We start from the raw sequence: 5,533 nt of genomic DNA on the forward strand, positions 1-5,533 counted from the left end.
TTACACAAGACAAACCAAAGTAGACTATTCGTGGGCATTTGTAGCTAGATGTCATGTAAATAACACAAAAATGCGTGTAAAAATGAGGTAAAAACCTTATATAAAATACATGCATCAAATCTCCCCAAACCAAACCTTTGCTTGTCCCCAAGCAAACTATGAATGCAACTAAAGACAACTAACGGAACGGGACCAACTCATCAGCTACAAATCATCCACCCAAACCAATTTAATGCAACAAATGACAAAGTAGCAATAGGTAAGTGCAAACGAGTTAAATCAATGTCTCAAACTACTGAACCGTCGAACTTGCAAGACTCATAAATATCGGACTCTCACGGGTCGCTCATCACACAAATTAGGCACAAGGTGAGTATATAAGTAAGAGATAGAAAGAAGTGAAGACACTCACCTAACTCGACCTATTAGAACATATATGCAGTCTAACATGAATAAAATCTCAACAACCGTACATATGCATTCCAACCAACTAATGACCAAGACACATGCTGAGGACTTACATTTGGGTAAGTGAGGTAATGGGTAAGAAGGGGCTATAATAAATCTGGAGATGTGGAGTTAGCAGCCAAGCTAGCAACAACGGGTCCAAACTAGAAACACTTCCCAACTTCATACTCAAAATATCAATACAAAACAGTGCTAAATTACAGCACATAACTCACTAACCACCATAAAATCGTTAACTCCCCATAAGATACAAATAAAACATGGGAGCGAAAATCACAAAAATAGTATTTCTTAGCTCATAATTTTTCATAACTCCCCAACAGCTACTATTACTAGCTCGGCTAGGGTAGGAAAAATTATAGATTGTAGCTATATAGGACAAAATGGACAATTTGGCTATGTGGAGCTCATGAGTAGAATGAAATAAAGGGAACTGCCTCTCCTAACATGTGTCACCAACCACAGACCGAATTCATACAAGTATCAAGCAGACTAAATTCATGTTTATGCAAATTGATGTTACATGCCTTATAGAGAGTACTACTCACATCCTATATGAAACTGGTCATGGATGTCACAAGTTTATTAAGCTCTAACCTTAGAATGTAAATGTAGCTTGCCAATATATGAGTCAAGTCTATTCGTTCAGATAAGAGCGAAACAAAAACTCGTAGATTATGCACATTACCATGCCAACAGAATGTCAAGAATATGCAAGGTAAGGGTAAAGGGACTCAAAGTAGTGTATTCCGACTCAACCTAATTGCGGTAATAAACATGAAATTTTTTGAATTTTTAAATTTTTTGTGGCTTTTTGTTTGAATTAAGACAACAATGCATGCGAAAATAAAGAAACGTGCGAACTGAAATGCAACAAAACATGCAGACACAGATATGGATGCATACCTCCCCAAACCAAACTGTACAATGTCCTCATTGTACAAAAAATAGGGAAAGAAATGCAAACTAAAAAGAAAAGGAGAACGGGAGCCGGAAAACTTACAAGATGACGTAAAGGAGGGACCTCCCCAAACCGACCATGAACATGGGCGGTCACATATAGCCTCGTAGCATCGCAGCAGGCGAGAAACAATAGCAGAACTCGATCGAGAGGTTCATAAAGGTTCGATCGAGTAGATAAGGTGCCAGAAGTGCTCGATCGAGGAGATGGGGTACTCGATCGAGAAGTGTGGATTTGCAAGGATTCGATCGAGAGCAGTATATGTTCGATCGAGTAGAAATTCCAGCAAAAGTGTTCGATCGAGTAAGAAAACCACTCGATCGAGCCAATTACCTGCAAAATCGCACAAAAGGAGTACAAGTGTGACACCCTCACTTATCGCGGAAAAGTAAACACGTAATTCTACAGAAAAACTGACAGGATATGTTTGTAATAGGTTCAATTGGGTAAAAACCTGTAATTTTTAAAACCTGAACCTGTTATAAAGATATCCAAAAGGGAAGGTGTCAAACATGCAAGGTCCAAAATAAATCTCAAGAATGAAACATCGCTAAAGTCGCGAAAAGAAAGTTATACAAACCAAATATGAGAAAGGGAGACATATGTCCCTAAAATGTATGTGATATAAAAAGGGTTTAAGGGTCACAATGAAATAAAACCAGTCTAGGTCCCAAGGTTACTTTGCTCGCTAGCTCGTCCATGTACCCCATATATGCATCACCTACCTGTCATTCGCATTTTATACAAATACGAAAGCCACAGTCAGTGGGGAGTAACTCCGAGTTCTCCCAGCCACGAAATGTCATAATTAATATAACATGTAAACATAAGAATATGAATACGAATCACACAATGCCTTAGCATATAGATGCTAGACAATCGTGCTTATCATGAACAACAATATAACAACACATAGTCCTAGCATGTGAATACTAGACCGACTCATACTACACTATCATGTGAATCACATAACATCCAGGAATCCAAACTCTATCAACCATAGCCGGCTTGCATCTCACCTTCTATGATTCATAGAATCATCAAACAAGAAAGGGCAATATATCAAAGACAGGCATAAGTTCTTAGTACGGTCAATAGTCACTTTGTAACTCGAGTCTATACCACGAGGTAGGGAAGGTAATCGAACCGGTATCTTGGCTCAGCGGTTACTATTAAGAAAACATGGCCAAGAGACAACACAACCCTAGCCTAAAATCTGCGCAGACCTAGACATGCGGATACACACCACCGCACCCAAGACTCACAACTTTTTTTAAAACAAAGTGAAGTGAGTACCCTAAGGACACCACCGAAGGGTTGGCTAGTACTTAAGCTGACCCCATACTATCAAAATAAGTACCGAGGTCATGCCCCAACTTGGATAAACATCCACTAGTCAGGAACACAAAGGCTATCAAGCGGTGAACATATACTCGTCAGAGACTATAAAGACCTATCTATGATGAAGGCCGAAATACTCACCCAGGACCTAGTCCCACTAGTCCCAGGCTTGAATACTTTAGCCCACACCACACACGACTCACCACACAAGTCAATTAAGTCATCCACTTAACCATAAGAGGGCAAAAAGTCCCACTTACCAACATGAATTCTAACATTCTATCATGTGAAAGGCTATATAATATTGTCTATTCAGCAGATAAACCAACAGTTCCTCAATAAGTACTCAATACTAATTTCCAATCCTAGCAATTCTAACAATATTTAAGGCTTTAGGGGAAACTAGGGCCATTTCTACAAAATAAGAAGCTATTTAAATTCAACTAACTAAATAAGAAGCTATTTAAATTCAATTAGCTACACATGTGAAACAGAGATATAATAAATGGCCTAAAACAAGAAAAAGGCCGATTATCTAATTCATTCAACCGAATTTTTACCCGCAACCCCAGCCCTGCGACAGGTACGGGTCAAATTGCGGCTGACCAATCACTCAATTAACTGACATCGCATCAGTCAAAGGGACTAAGGCTCAGTTTTCGGCACAATCAACAAAACATTACAATTATCACCATAAAATTCATTTGAGCCTATTAATTACAATTTCATTTTGTAAACGATCCTAACATTATTCATTCACCTAAATACTTATCAAACAACAGGCACACATTAACTACTAATGTGACATTAATTCGTCGAGTAACTCGGAATAGTTACCTTACGCTAGCAAAGAGACAAGTAAAAACTTGAGAAAGCTTCTAAAACCCAAAATTACTCTTCATCTTCAACCACATATGAGTCACCTAAAATAATTATGTGAAAGGACGATATTAACGAATTATCATTATATAAAATATGAGTCGGAAATATAATTATTTCAAATGAACTAAACTAGGCGCCTAAAGAAATCCATAACCACGACTCAAGGACCGTTTGGGCAGCCCTATTTCCGCCTCAACAGCCACCTATGGCTAAGGCTGCACTCACCAAGCCACTGCCTAGGCCAGGCAGCCACCGCCCAATCCCCAAACAGCCACCATTATAACCCAAAATCAGCTGTGACCAACCAGTCCATAGGACGGGTTTATAACTTCAAACACAACTCAGCCCATTGAAAAGAAAACATGTAAACAGCTGGGGAAAGATCAATCGTATACAAAAGGGATAGCTGTTTAAGCCAAATTCAATAATACAAAGCGATATCTTTCCGAGCGATAGTAGTAATTCAGTAATTTCTAATATTAAATGCGACATGGAGTAATTTGTTCACTATTCTCAAACCTGGAAGAGTTGGGAGCGTGAGACGTCGACACTTAAATAATTGTTAATACTTATCAGACCCATCAAAACAGAGACCAGTTCAGTCCCTTTAACGGCTCCAAAGCCGAGTTCAAAACAGTCGAATTTCCCACCCAGAAAATCGTGTTTTACCAGTCCATTTCTGTCCGAGAACAAAGTCGAAACAGCCCAGACTTTGACCCTCACACACCCGTTCCAAACACCAATCCTTATGACCCACACTCAGTCCTAAAATACATACAACCCATTGTAACAGTCCCAAAGATGTCCCGATTTTTGGCCTTAAAACAGTCCCAATTTCAACACCTATAATTTCCAGGGAAATGTGCCAAAACAGAAATCAAATACCCCATTTTCACTATTAAAGAAGCTCATTTGTGACCGTCTTAAGACGAAATTTTAAGCATTAAAATGATAGTATTCACCCAATTAAATTACCCAACATAATTACCCACTTCACCATGAATCCAAAGGTACTAACTTTTCTCAAAATTAATAAGTAAATCTAGTATAAGACCGTCACATGCTACAATAATATGGAAATTTCATAAAGAATGAAACTTTAACACAAGTAAGCATCCAATATACAAACTAGCATACAAAATCGACTTAGTAACGAATAATCCTATCACCGTTACCTTAAACGCTCCTTATTCTCCGAATAAATGGTCCACAAGGCACGAGCCTCACCCCGGGTCTTCGAATCCTTCATAAAAGGGCAAGAAAACGGAATAAAGAAGCTAAAAGACGACACTTTTATAAGACGGCGAAAGACGAAACCACTACAAAAAGGAGACTTTCTTACCTTAAAAGGAGGAGGAAGGAAAGGGGAAGAGAATGGTACAAAAATTATCGAATTTGGTTAAGAATGGAGGCGGGATCTGAGGTTGAATGTGACGAAAATGGAGGTTGAGCGTGATGGTGTTTGTTGTTGTTTGTTCTGAGCTTCTGATAGAACGAAGAAGAAAAAAATAAGGGAAACAAATAAGGGGGTGGGGACGGGTCAACAACAACAACATAATATTAGTAATAATAAATATAATAATAATAATGAGACACCAGCTAGCTTGCTAGCTTCTAATTATACGTACGTTTCTTCATCGTTAAGTAATATCGCTCGTTTTTAAAACCGTCTCGAGTTAATAAAATCGGTTTTTAGTAAAAGTTTCATTAATAAAACGGAATTAATAATAAATAAATTTAATGAGTGAAAATAAAATAAACTCAGCTAGTTAACGGAAATAATACGATATCAGCTTGAATCGGAATTATTAGCGATTTTTACGAAACTAACGGATATTAATAAAAATTGCTATTTTAGTGAAATAAGCTCAAAATAGCTAA

The 5,533-nt window shown here is 38.0% G+C and overlaps 1 long non-coding RNA gene across 1 annotated transcript; it reads right to left on the reverse strand.

Moving 5' to 3' along the window:
* Positions 1-1,960: 1,960 nt before the first annotated feature.
* On the reverse strand, positions 1,961-5,109 carry LOC141656140 (uncharacterized). Its single transcript, XR_012548381.1, has 4 exons — positions 4,995-5,109; positions 4,828-4,895; positions 3,608-3,693; positions 1,961-2,154 (listed from the first exon to the last, which is right to left on the reverse strand). It is a non-coding gene; the product is annotated as an uncharacterized LOC141656140 (long non-coding RNA).
* Between the last annotated feature and the right edge of the window lie 424 nt (positions 5,110-5,533).

The sequence above is a fragment of the Silene latifolia genome, chromosome 5 (genome assembly GCF_048544455.1).
Source record: "Silene latifolia isolate original U9 population chromosome 5, ASM4854445v1, whole genome shotgun sequence".
Taxonomy (NCBI): domain Eukaryota; kingdom Viridiplantae; phylum Streptophyta; class Magnoliopsida; order Caryophyllales; family Caryophyllaceae; genus Silene; species Silene latifolia.